General features: G+C 33.7%; 1 protein-coding gene across 1 annotated transcript in view; it reads left to right on the top strand.

Moving 5' to 3' along the window:
• diaph3 (diaphanous-related formin 3) overlaps nt 1–15,148 on the top strand; it is a 459,783-nt gene that overhangs the window by 68,977 nt on the left and 375,658 nt on the right. The window lies entirely within an intron of this gene.

The raw sequence follows: 15,148 nt of genomic DNA, 5'->3' as shown, positions 1-15,148 counted from the left end.
TATGTTCATGTGACATAAATAGCTCTGATTAAACAATCCTGCACAGCCCCGGAGGTTTTCTGTGTTTTGGCTACTCAGATGGATAACTCGTATAAACAATATTAATCTCTTGACAATTCAGTGTAACATTTGGTTTAATACCATGTTTCAACATAATTTTCAGTTAAGTTATTATAAAGATTTATCTGTAAATATCAGTGATTATATACCTCATTTACTTTCAAGATATGTATTTCAGGTGTGATTTTGAAATAGGATTACATACTGTATGTTTTGAAGTAAAAAATTTGTGAAATGTTCAACATCAAAACCCGAATTAATTTCAGACAAAAAATATTTTTGTTTCAGTTCTGTACTGGCCCCTATTCTTGTTCTGTGTGGTTTTCTCTGTGTACCATTGGAGTGCTCATGGATATTTTGCTGAGCAAAGAAAGTATTGTAATGTTAAACTAGAATACTACATGTTCAAATTTAAAAAAAAAATCTTTTTTGAACCCATTGTTTTAGAAAACGAAACATTTTTGTATGCCTCAAATGCAGGCTTCAGTGAAGGTTTATTTCATAGGAGCCATTTTAAGATGCTAACTGTTGATCTTTCTTCAGAGTGAAAAAACTGTGATGACAGCACTTAAATTAGTATTTTCAGCAGGCTGTATATTTTTTTCAATTAAATAACTTTGGTGACAATGTAGACATTGACACTTGGATTTTTGAGATGAGTAAAAACTGAATACAAGGACTGAATGCTTTATTTTACTAGCCAACCTAAGCTATTAACTTATTTTTGCTTTTCCCCCTTTCTGTAAAGAAAAACAGTGGTGTGAGCTTAATAAACAACAGCTGGATGAATCTATTTTTGAATTTCTAGCTAATAAAGCTAGAAGATGTCTCTCTCTAGACAGCTACACACTGATAGTGCCAAATGTGATTTCTGTCTTTTACAGACACTTCATTTAATTTCTCTTTCCCACAAGTTCCCCCCCATCCCCCCCCCATTTGAGTGCCGAATTTAGGTTTTCTTCACCTTTCTCCTGTACCCAAACATGCTGTTGATGCTGATACCCTGGCTTCCTTCAAATAACTGGAGAAGATTCTTGGTTAATTAACTACTCACAACTTAACAAGCTATATGGGTGAAATGGCCCCTTCTAGTATGTAACTTTTCTTGTGCTTGTACTTCATAATTTGAATTTCACAAACCACAGCTCACTATACTGTCAACATAGCATTCAGACCTCGACATGTTTATTTGTATATTTCCATGTCTTTAACTGGTTTTTACCCCTTGGCAATTAGAAACACCTCTAAAGCCGTTTGTCCCAGTACTTATGCTCATAAAATGTAGGGGATGGAACAAAAAAAGTAATATTGTATAACGGTAAAACATTTAGGCATAAAAATACCTATTGTTAAAAGGGAAAGCATACAGATATAACGGGCTAATTTGAACTCTTTTCCCAGTACTTTTGTAGCATACTGTAGTTAAACAACAGAAACACACCTACATTCCAGCCATTGTTTGAAAGAATTGAGCTTCTACATTATCCTAAAGATAAATATGACATGCCTGGCTTATTGTCATTTGACCAGAACTGTTTTTTTTTTTGTTTTTGTTTTTTGTGTGATGAACATAATATAACTTTAGATTTTGAGTGCTTTGAAAAATCAGTGTAGCTCTGACTAAAATTCAGATGTTGACATGTTACAACATTGCTCTGATTGCCCAAAGTTTTGCTTCATAGCAAATGGTTAATGCTAAAAATTCCCAATTAAAGGGAAACATTCATTGGCCATAACTTTTGGACAGTTAAAGACTTCTTTAGAACAATTGGTGAGATGTCTCTGCATGTCTGAGTTTTTTTTTTTAGCTGGTGTCAAAGTAATCAGATTGGATTAATTTGCTTGAAATCAGTCAAAACAAAGTCATGAAGGCTTTATACTAAATATCTTTACTTCTGTTTCCTTATGTCTTTATTTTTTGTGCTTTCCAGTAAGGTCAAGAACACCTTACTTCAACACCTTACCTTTTTGGTGTGTAATTCACAATAAATACTTTTAGGAATTTAAAATAACGTACTTGACAATAGCTGTCAATGCAAGGATTGAATCTCTGTGTCGTGTGAACTATTAGCATGGGGATCTAGATTTAATCTCTTCATTTGAACTTTGCCTGATTCTTGGGAGTCAGCATTGCTTTTAAAGAAGCAGTTTTTATCTTATTAGCTAAACACTAGCTTGTTGGAGTCATCAGAAACAGTAAGTATAGACAGCTATGATATGGACTATTTAGAGTGTGAAACCTTTTGATTGTTTCACATAAAATATTAATTTTTAAATTACAGGTAAGCATCATGGTAATATATTTAGATTGGAAACCGCTTAATGGATAGAAAACAATGGGATCAAATAAGAGGTGAATGTTTGTTATTAGGACCACTGTTGCTCAAATCTATATAAATGATTTAGCTTATAAACTAGTCATATTTGCAGATGGTAATAAAATAGGAAGATTAGCAAACACTGTAGGAGCTGCAAAGGAAATGTAGAATGAAAGAAGTCAATACTGGGCAATCACCTTATAGATGACATTTAATCTTGACACAGAGAATGTTATGTGCAGGTAGAAAAATACATAAAGTATAAATATAAGACATGGGTAAATGCTGAGCATGAAAATGTCATGTCATAGCTTTCAATGACCCATATACATCTTTCAGAAACTGGGAAAGTTAGGATAGGAAATATATATATATAGTTAAGTTCAGGATCTAAAAATACTGGGATGAATCAAGGGATAAGTTAAAAAATGTACAATGTAATACTACTTAATTTATAACACTTTGTATAACTATGGTTATCACATTGCAATACACATTATTTGAAATGTTTTTGCTCTAGAATCAGCCTTGAAAAGAGTGACCAGTGACTATTTCTGTGCTTAAATAAAGGTTAAAAACAGGCTAGAAGAGTCTTTTTAGCCGTTGACAGAGACCATTCAAGTATTCAGTTGAAATAGTCAATCTAGTGGACTTTCTGAGAATAAGTAATGGGCCATGAACAGTAGGATACAAGTGGAAACAAAGGGGAAGTGGATTTAAAACAGAACAGGAAATACGTTTTATATAGATTAACAGCCAAGCTAACAAGCCGTTTTATTGAACTGATACTCTGGTTTCTTTAAAGAAACGGCTGGATGAGATCTGTGGATCAATTTGCTACTAGCAAATGAACTAGATGGGCCAAATGACCCCCTCTTATTTAGAACCTTTCTTATGATCCACTATAATTTCACCTGACCATTTCAAAATATACTTTGAAGTATTTATTTTTATATTAGGGCATTTTAGTTTTTTTCTTGAAAGATGGAAAGGAATTAACTTCTTTGATTTGCAGCTGTTAAAGTACAGTTTATAGAGTTGTAGTAAATACCATATGTCTGTATATTGCTTTGGATCAGGCATATATCAGCTGTGTTTTCCAGCAAAATGTCACGTAAGATTATCTTGTCTCTGAAGTCAGGTTGTGTCATAAAAAGCTTGGACACATCAAACATTTTTGTACACATCATGCAGTTATTAGTATATCGCTGACAAATTTACAATGACATGGTTAGTTTACACTGAATGAATGTCTTTTAACTGTGCATAATTGAAGATTAAGCCGTAGCAAATATAGATGTGCTTTCATATTGTTAGTTCCAGGTAATTTATGTTAGTGACACAGCTTCTGAAGTGAAATGAAGAAAAAATCATTTGAAGATTTTGATTTTGGTTGTTAGGTATGTATTGGAGAAAAGCAAGCAGAAACTCATTTAATAATCTGCTAAACTGTTACAGGCTGCTGAAATCTTTGTTGTGAAGGATTTAATGCGTAAATATTTATCTAATGACTTCATAATCAGCCCCTACCAAAAGGAGGAATCGGATTATCATCGATGGGAAATGTGCATAGTTTGCTTTTCCATTATGAGGCTTCACCAAACAGGCTGCACATCTATTTTTCTTATTTGTCAAGAGATGTGGAACAATTCTTAGAAATATGGAACAACATTTATTGCTGTGTAGGGTATGTTTTGGGTTTTTTTCTCCAATTCTCTCTGGTGCCACTCTGTATGTAAACAATGTTTTATATAGACACACATTTAAAAAAACACTTAATTTTTCACATTGAGAGTCGCTTTAAAAAATACACTAATGCTTACCTGCTTTCTTGCAGTTTCAAAATGATTAGAATATCCGTCTTTAATAATTCTGTTTATAAACTCTTACCAGTACTCTTTTTACGAATTTTTACAAATTAAAAGCATTCAGTAAATTAAGTGATATCACAAAATAGCTCTTAATTGCACAGAAGATGAATCTTCTTGAATGTTAGTGATTCATGGACAAAAACCTTTTTTAGCAGTGAACTGTCATTTTTATGACTGAAGTGTTCAGTTTAATTACTGGCTGCATGATTGTGCATTGCTTATTAAATGTCCATTAGACAGATACAGATAGACTCCATTACCTGTTTGACTAAATGAGTCATATAGCCTCAATAAAAAGGATGAGCTTTTCTAATACTTTTTTACATGTAAAGTTTGCAAGTAGCACCTGAACTTATGTATAGTGTCACCTAATGAAATCTTGGAATAAACTTTCAAATTTAAATGAGCACAAAGTTACAACGTCTACTTAAACACTGCTGGAATTTCTGACAAACAGTTAATGAAAAAGGCATCATATACAATTCATCTAATTTTTTTCTTTTTAATAAACTCATCAAGTTTAGCATCAGAAATTTTCAACTAACAGGTGGTTTGTGCTTTATTATTTATTAACATGCTGATTGTGTAGGTGTGCTCTACTTAAGCATTAGACATTTTGTTAAATATTTTGGCCTGTATATCAGATACTGTAAGTCTTCTAGGGGATCTGTAATTCCCTCCTTAAATATAGTGCCACAGTAGCTTTCTCTATACGTTGTCCCAGGTAGGTTCAAGAGTTTCAGGTCTAGTTCTTTGATTGTCCTACAGGTTGTACTTTCTGTTGAAGATTTCCAGTGAAACTCCTTGACACATGTACAAGTATTTGATGTTTGGGTTGACTAGTCCGGTACAAAGTTGTACTCTTCCATGGAAGAGGATTTCATAAGCTGATTGGCCTATTCTCATGTGTGGCCTTTATGACATTATAATGTATTTACCAGCAGTGTGTGAGCTCTATATCATGAGACATGTTGTTCTTTCCGGTATACTGTAATTCTTCCTGTGCTGCATTCAGATTCTGTCCTACTTTTGTCAGGTTTTGTGAAGATCGAATCTGGTTTAATCTGTGCAGTGTACTGGTCTATAGTTGTTGACATTATAGCTGACCTGATACCTATACCATCTCAAATGCTCCTGGATATGTTTGGGTATGATTAATTGGGTAGCCTTTGTGAAAGATTCCCAGAGTGATTCAATTTGGTATTCTTGAGAGATTGTAGCTCTTTGCCCTCCATTATGTTGTCTCTTTACAGTGCCACTGGTATGGCATCAGCTTCGGATTAAAGGAGAACACACTTGCGACAATCCAAAACTGAGTCATATAATGTAGCATTGACTCATTTCTAAGCATAAAGATTACCTTGTTATATAATCAGTACCTAATTTATCTTTCAAGGTATAGAACTTCAATCTGTGGCAGTTTTAATCGTAATGCAGGGTAGTGAAAAAACAGGTGACAGTCAAAAGAACATGAATATAATATATACAGATATTAAGACATATATAGCATTATACATATTTTTTTTATACACAAAGCTCATCCTTTGGAACATGGCCTGTTTACATTATCTGCAAACCTTTTTTAGTTTTAAGACATGCTGCCTTTGACATTGAGAATAAATAGTGTAAAATTATGTGTGTCCTTTTAAATTTACTACAGTACATATGAATTCAAATGTAAAGAGCATTATGAACTAAGGGCAATTAATTCTGCAGAAAGATTAAAAATTCAAATTAAGCTTCAGGTCATATTGGTTTTTTAAATCATTACTTACAAGGACATGACATGCATTGAACACTAATCACCACTGCTTTGCATCACTCTTCCACATTTGTTGTGTATTGACATTTGAGCAGAGTCAGCTGCTTTAATTACTGTTTGGTCAGTTTTATAGAGTGCTATTAGGGGTTCTTTACTTTCTCTTTCCGTGTCAGTAAGAAGAGGTCCTGAGACGTCAGATTTCTCATTCTTTAGTTTTCAATATCTGTTTAAACTGATTATAGTTTTTTTTAAATGTTTTTACTTTTGTAACATCCAAGACGGCTTTAAAACATTTACTAATCATTTGCAAATTTCAGTACATAAGTACAAGTATAACTACAAGTGATCAGATTTTAAGAGTCTGTGGAAATATTTATCTTCATAAATATTTGAAGATTAACAAGCACGTCTTTGTGCTTGTTAAACTGTGACGAGAACCAAATCTTTGCAGTATAGAACAGAAAAGACTAAGTTTTATACTTAAACTCTACTGGGTTGACTTTTAATGCTTTGGTGATTTTGAATACTTGAATTCATCTCACAACCTTTTTATTTATTACCAATTATCACTCCAAATACATGCTTTCCCTTGAATGAGTACTGCCTGGTTCTCAAACTTTTTGGACCAAGTACCACCCCTAATCCAACCAAAGCATCCAAGTACCACATACAAGTCATCATCTCATAGGAACCCCAGAAATTTTCAATGACCAACATGAGCGCGCGTGCACACACACTCACAAATACATATAATAAATATTATAATAATAAACTTTGTTTGATATATTAAAATGTGGCTTCTCAAAGTGTTTTAAAGAAAAAAAACAACAAATAAAAATAAAAAAGCACAATTTCAGTGAGAGGGGTGAGCCTTGATACAATTCACAACAGAGTCTTAACAGATTTTAAATCGTCGGGCATTTTCTTGACGGCAAAGGTCTCGCGGTGGATGTTGCAATGAAACCATTAATTTCTGGAGCAACCTCTCCAATTCGTGCAACTACACCGCTGTGTCGGCTTGTCATTGCTCTAGCACCGTCAGTACAAACTCCGACACATTTTATCCGGTTGATGCCATTCTCTTCGATAAATTCATTCAGAAACTGAAATACGTGCTCTCCTGTAGTTCCTGTTGGTAGCGGCTTACAGAACAGAAAGTCCTCACGGGACGTACCCTCAAACTCATATCTAACGTAAATGAGCAAATTGGCCAAATCGACTACAGACTCATCTAATTGCAGTGAAAAACATCTGCTCATCTTAACGCGCTCTGTCAGCGTACTTTTGATATAATCCTTCATTTCAATAATTCTGTGAATGACTGTGTCTTTCAGGGGGGGCAGCAGGTCGAGCTGTTCAGCAGCTTTTTCTCCACACATAATAGTGTGGGGCTTACCTGCTTTAGCAATCCGCAAGCTTGCATAGCTTGCATTTTTCCACGTTTCCATTTTTATTTCAGTGTTTAAGTATTTATTTCATGCGCATGGGAGAGAAACACAGAGACACTCGGTGTATTTTTCTCAGATTAACTTAGAACAGTTCTTAAATATTTTTCTGTTATTTTTCACGCTTTCCTGTGCTCACAAGATTACCAGCGTTCGTAGCACGCATTTCTATGCATTCCTGTGTTTACAACGTTGGCATTGTTCCCAAATCACGCACATTCTCCTTTCCCCCTATTTGCTGGAGATACAGTAGCTTTTTTTAAATACAATTGGTCACTTGCGTCCGTAGCACGCATTCCTATAGAGTGGTATAGAATTACAGAGTATCTCTTGTGTCCACTGAAGTATTAGCGCGCACTGTATCGTAGTACGTAGGCTGCGTATTCAACACGTATAAAAATACAAAATATGAAAATCGTCCCGATTTTTTCAGCGCACACAACACAGTTCCAGGGTCATTTGGCGTACCACCTGGCGGCACGCCACGTACCACTGCAGGTACGCGTACCACAGTTTGAGAACCACTGCCCTAGAAGATTATTGCCATACATATGATCCCGTAGTAATCTATAAAACAAAAAAGCATACTACATTTACACCAGTGTTGCAGGTCTCATGATTTCTCACTGAACTGAAAGATGGATAAGGTATTTTGCAGCAATTTAATGTTTCAAATAAAATGTGAAAAATGGTCTGTTTGTGACTTTAATTTTGTACAATGTAAAAACATTTTTCACATTTGTAGTTTCTGTTAGAAGGCAAATTCAATTTATTGCTGTATTCATCTACTGTATATTCATATTCATGTTGTGTTTCAAGTAAGATTGTGAATGTGTAATGTTATTTAATATTACTCTAAGATGTAATTTGTGAACAAGTGCTTTATTTAAAAGCTGTAAAGTTACAAAGAAAACATTACATTCAATTTATCTGTTTACTGTGTATATCTTGATGTTTGAAGTTGGCAGTTCTGACAAAGAGACTCTTCTGTTTATTAGCAATTCTAATGCAACTAAAGGTATTGAGAAGTAAATTTTCATACTAAGATTTTGTGTTCACATACTTAGATGTAAAACTAATTTGCATTTTTTACTGTTTACATTGGCTATGTTGGGGAAGACTATTTATCATGTGACTTAAGTGGCTACAAGTCATCTGCAGCCCATACCTATCAACTAGACCAACTGTAGCACTAAAGAACATTACACCCTAGAGAACTGAGTTTGATAGCATCTCTTATACAATTGTTTTAGCCAGCACTACCACTGAAAATTACTTTGCTAAATCTGTAAATTGCTGTTGCTAGTAGCAACTGAATGTATGCCAGGCATGCAACTGGCCAAATATATTGCAAAGCACAAAAAATGTCTCGGTGGTGGTTTATTTAAAAAATGAAATAAAAAATCATACAGCAATTAAATAAAATTCTAAGGAACAAGTAAAGGTTTATTCCATGCTGAAAAGAGAAGAAAAGAAACAAAAGTTTTTGGCTGCGGAGCCTTCTTCGGGTGTGACAAAATGTTAGCAAATGAAATGAAATAAAATGTTAGCAAACAGTACGGAATTTAAGATCAATTTCCATGTTCAGTAAACTTGTTGGAATGGTTAATGTAAACAAGTTCAGTAATTTTAAACAATGAGCATAAGTTACTAATTAGAAGGGAGTTAATTAAGGATGTGCCATTTACTGCTTAATTGTTTTGAGACAGTGGCAAAGTAGCTAGGGAAAACGGACACATGTTGAAGAATTTCATGGATAATTTTTTTGTTGCAAACGGCACTAAGCAGTAGGCTGGTAGAAACACTGTAACATTTCACTAGAAAACATTTAAAAACTTGCAGGGAATCTGTTTTGTTTATAGTGTATCAGGAATTTCATGGTTTTTGTTGTAAAAATGTCAAAAAGAGACCAAGTAGCTCCGTATCTCAGATCCTTTTTTTTTCCAGTTGGTTACGTGCTTTCATGTTACCTTAAACATGATAACCTGCAAACGTTTATCTTTGTTTCTTTGTCCCTGTGGCAAAAACAGAAACAAAAAAAAAAACGTAGCTCTTGGTCTTTGGACTGATTTTTGAAGTTTGGAATGACTCAACCAGTAATAGTCTAAATAAGCACTTTGAAGCAGGTCACATACAAAACCACCACCGGAACCAACATTATTTTCATTGCTACTGTTTGACTTTGGGAGCAACCTGTCATTTTAGCTTTACTTTTGGTTATTTAATTCTACTGTGTTCCCCCTAAGTTTTTTGTCTTTAAATTGTAGAGTCATAATACATTTTATGAATGTTATAACTGATTTGACTTACTGTATGGTAAATCTCAATTACATGTTGAGATGTCTTAATTATGGTGTTAAGAATAATATAAATGTTTTTCTGAAGAGCATTAAAAGCAGTCAGACCTGATGGTAGCAGTTGTTTAGAGAATCAGGTGAATGCGGCGTAAATTAAACTTTATTTCCAAGTAATAATGTGCTTCTTGTATGTTCTTATTTAATATTGCTCTAAAAAACCTGATGTAAACAAGGCAGGTACTTTATCTTAAAGCTGAAAAATATAAAATGACTTGATAAAACATTGTATTTAGTACTTCTGTTAACTGTATGTGTCTTGAGTTTGGAGTTGGTACTTCTAACAAAGATAATTGCTGCCTTTAGATCAACAAAAGAATTAGTAACTTAATGCTACTGGAAATTTTAAGCAGTACGTTTTAACACTGTCGTTCCTTCATTGCCACAATTTACAGAGACTTTAGGGACCTTAGCTTTTTATCATTTGTCCTTAGATTTAAGCACTGTGTAGTGTTAAGAATATCATGAAAATGTTTTAAAAAACATCAAAATTATAACCAAGTTTATAAGACCTGGTGTTTTATACACCTGACAAGTTATGATAAGATTATAAGCATTTCATCAAATGATTGAGTATACCTGTTTATTGATAAATGTAAAGAATTGGGTTATGCATTTTATAATGTCATTAATAACTTTGTGTACACCATATGCAGTTAAAGTCACCTGAGATCGCTTAAAATTCTGAGATTTTCTTTTGATTTGTAGAGATCTACTCTATAAGGTGTGAAAACAGGACAAGGTTAGTAGTAACTAGTTCTGCAGGATTTCTGCAGGAAGATTCTGCTTAACTTGATTTTTCAACTTCCAGAGATTGACTTGTTAAAGCCATTGTTGAACTTTTGATGAAGAGTTCTCAGTGAACTGCACAAAATCCTTAGATATTATCAGATCAGTACAAAGGCGTTTTGAGTTGTCTGTCTGTGTTTGTTGACGTGTTCAGTGACTTCCAGAGAACTATGAGCTACATTTAAATGGGCTAGCCAACACTGATCCAGGAATCAGATTCAGTAGGCTCACTTCCTTTTTACAGATAAATCAGTGTAATGGGCCACAAAAGGCTCCTTGAAACCAATGCCGGGTATCTTATGTCTGAGTGTTAAGTAGATCATTCAAATTTTCACAAGTGGGGATACTTAGAATAGGTGCCCAAAGGAGATAAGAGCAAATATTGACTAGTGTTTTTATTTACAATGTTTTAAATTAAAGTTTGTACTTCTTTTTGGGTGCTTGGAGTGGAATAATTATAATTTTCCATACATGATTCTTTTGAATTGTTTTACAGTATGCAAATAATTTAAAAACCTATCTAGCATCTTTCTGAAAATTTTTGTCAGGTTCATGCTCTTTGTAGGCATCCCCAAACCTGAACAGAGCTATAACAGATGCTCACTGAGGCATAGAATGCCATTCATTCTGCAAAGATTAGAATTTAAACCGTGATTAGGTCACAGGCGAAATGATGAAAAGTGGTCTTTGCTGGAAGGGGTGGACATATTGAAATTGTGGCTTCTTTATATAACCTCGTCTAACCTGCAGCTGCTCGCACAGCAGAAATGATTTAATTTGAAATGTTAATGAAATTGCAGATCAGTGTAAAATAAGAAGCAAAGTTACGTTAAATCACTATGCTTTATGTGTTTGCATATGGATTTATACTACTGAAAAATACGTGTTTAGAGGTGCTGTTTCATTAGCAAGAGTTTGCAGTTAAAATTACACTGACCACTGCATTGTTAGTTGAAATGTTGCAATTATGCTTATAAAAACGGAAACATACTGTACACACATTAATTTGATGTATTGTATATAACAGAGCAGTTGCAAAACAAGGACCATATTTGCATAATTTGTGCCTTCTCCAAAGACCATTTCCTTAAACCAATAATTAGCTGTTGAAAGTGTAATTTAAAGTTAGACTAAATAGCTCCTCTCAGCTGGAGACATTTACAAAGGTCCAAAACGTCTTCACCACAGTTTCTAAACATCATATTTTAGTAGGCAAGGATAGTTATCTGTTCCTGGGGATCATAGTGGATGAAATTAGAAGAATGTGATGGTGTTTGTAATTGGTATTTCTCATATCTTTGAGATCAAGAGTAATTACATTGGACTGCTGATCTCGAAGCAAAGTATAGTTCTTCCTTTGTTCTTTGCTAAATTTGATTAGAGGTTATTTGTTTAACATAATTTTAATATCTACTTAATTGCTGAAATCATTGTTCAGGAAAATTATCCTGAAGTGCAGTGAATCATATACTGTATGATTATGAAAATGTATAACTGACAGATTTAACTGGACTGTTATTGATCAATTATATAAAGTTTTTGCAATTATATGGGTCTGTCATATTGCATCCTTGTGCTTGCCACTGGCCTCCAAAAGATTTTAGGTGATCCCCACATGCCTTGTTGACCACATGTAACAATAAAAAAATCTGTTTTCATAGTCTAAGTCTTTCAGACTTACACTATGAAATGTAACAGGTCAACTTATCCAAGTTCTGTCGATTTATCAACGTTCTGTCTTACGCAACCAGGGTGTTGTAGGTTTTTTAATTTCAGTTATTTTTCCTAATTATCTATTTGTTTTTCTCTCTAATTTTGTTGGTTGCAAGGTTACATTTAAGATGGAAAAATGTCTGACATGATTTATCTTGATTTCTGGCTTTACATCACAAAAACCTGCAATTTCAATAAGAGTGTGTAGACTTTTTATATCCACTGTAGCTAATGTACTTAAGTGCTTAATGTGAGTTTTGAACTTTATGGAAACTTGTTCACAAATGATAAAATAATGTCACAGCCCTTTTTATACTCTACACATACTGTAATAGCAGAACCATTTAAAACAAAATTGCCATTCTGATTTGCATGTTTCTATTACAGTACTGATTTGTGTCTAATGCAGCAACTTTCTAGAAGCATACCTCCATAACAGAACTGATATTTACAGGAAACAGTTGGGGAAAAGGGCAAAAGAAAGGTTCTTGCGGAGATGCTGTTTTTGGTAGTTATTGCAAGTATAACCACCTTGAGCTTGGATTTGTGTGTGTGTGTACTTTCACAAATTTCCAGTTTGTAACTATTTTTCTCTGGTTTTCTTGTTTGTTGACACATTAAGCCTTTTTGTTTGTAGTTTGCATTTGGAGAAATTGGCTATTGTATGTAGTTAATGTATTCTCTTTGCACATAGATGTTATGTCTACTGTTAGTCTTGAAACAATTTACTTGTTATATACTGTAGCTGATGCAGAACTTGGGTAAAATAAGGTTTCTTTCAAAGGTTTTTTTCATCAGGATTCAGTTATCTTGCACAAAGAATACCCATGAGAATCTAATATTATCCTTGCCCCCCTTTCAAGTGGCTTTTACTCTTAATGACAGTAAGCTTCAAAATAGTTATTCAGTTCTCAGTTGCATGGCAGTGGAAAGCATAAATAATAAACTGTTAACTACACTTCACAACACAGCGTAATGTTACTTGAAACATATTAATCTTATTCTGTGTGAAAGACCTGGTTTCATATCTTGGTGGGACACAGATTTTAATGATTTTCATATAAACCAATTTCCTAGCTCAGTGAACTAATAGGTAAATTTATCTTGTTTTAGAGTATCTGTGGATTTAGTAATACACACCAAATATCTCTGGGTAGTTGGCTTCATGGAGTGAAAGCGAGTAATCTATGCCAGCCAATAACATTTATTAATTTACAGTACATTCTTTGAAACATTTTAAGTGGTGATTATACTTAATATAGCAGTCATCCCTTGCTACAGTGGAGGCATATTGCCTGTGGAAGTCCCAAATTTCATTTATCCTATGGGCTTCTCAAATAAGGAAACATTGCTCTGGTAATATCACCACTTTATCAGGGGAATGTCACATGTTTTATCCCAGTCTGTTAAAATGCCCTTTTGGCTACTTTGCCTGTATATCTCAATCTACCTAAATGCAATTTATAAGAGTGTGGTGTAATATCAGTGGGTTTAAGATTCACACCAAGAAAGAGTTATTAATTTCTGATTTGTTTTGCTCTTTTTAATGTTTAGAACCGTCTAAAGTCATTCAGCAGTGTTAATGTTTCCACTTTAAAACAGAATTGAAATGAAGGACACAGAATTTCACCAAATGAGTTCATATATTGACTAAAGTGACTTAGTATCAGAGAAGTACTATGAAACATACTTGACAAGCATATTGACTGTAGCTGCATCGCCCTGTTTTGTTTCTAAAACATTAATCCAACCATTTCCTGAAGGATTCCTAGGGATCAGCTTCAACAACATGGCAGGTAGCTTGTTCTAGACTTCAGCAACATCTTGGTGAAAGAAGTGCCTCTTGTTCACCACATTTTCTGGTAGTTTCCACCTGTAATTCTCTAGTTTTGTACTACTGATTCTGATATCCATATTCTTATATCCGTTCGGTGTTGGCTTTGTGATTTTTGAACATTTTCATGAACTGATTAAGTCTAGTATTTTTATAACTACATTTCTGTTCAAGACCTCTGCATACTTTACAAATCTTTTGCTTATATACTGATGTTTCTCTGCAAAAGGTTTTAGGTTCATTCCAAGGTAGAAGTCAGAAACATTCTATTTACCATATCCTTAATGCTTTTGATCCCTCTTCTTCTTTGCTTTTGGGCAACTGTAATCCTCAGACTACAGGAACCAAAGAACATGTACAGTATGAAAACACAAAGTTAGTGCAACCTTTAAACTGTTAAACTTAATTTTCAGGTTTCATTGACCATGTGTCTGAGATTTGTGGAAATCTATATGTATTTTAATGTTTGGATCTGGAAAATGTTACATTTCCACTCTTGTACCTGATAAATTACTTTATTCAAAACTATATTTGATCATATAAATCCAAAATTATACATGATTTTTGTTTGCTTTCATTTCCAAATCCGCTTCCAATACCATTTTTGTCCATTGAAGGTATAGGTAAATTTTATATCAGTAATCATTTTTGCTTATCTCATTAACAGAAGTTTTAGTAAGATTCTGTTTTGTAAGTTATTTTTTCCCTCTTCAGTAAATTATATAAATTTAATATCCTGGCATGGAATGTTAGATATGCATCTTATTTGATAACATACATATGCACACTGACTTTCTGATGCATAAATATGCAGTTTATACTTTAAAGAAAAGTGCATTGAGATGAGTACCAATTATATAAAGTGATACCAATTATATATACAAATATTTTATTCTGTATGGTATAATAAATACTGAACTATACTGTTGTATGGCAGAATATATACAATTTATGTTATAATAAATGAAAACATTGGATGCAGGTTAAAAATGTATATTTCTG

This window comes from Lepisosteus platostomus, chromosome 2, assembly GCF_059453375.1.
Source record: "Lepisosteus platostomus isolate fLepPlt1 chromosome 2, fLepPlt1.hap1, whole genome shotgun sequence".
Classification (NCBI taxonomy): domain Eukaryota; kingdom Metazoa; phylum Chordata; class Actinopteri; order Semionotiformes; family Lepisosteidae; genus Lepisosteus; species Lepisosteus platostomus.
This window is presented reverse-complemented; position numbering and strand designations above follow the sequence as displayed.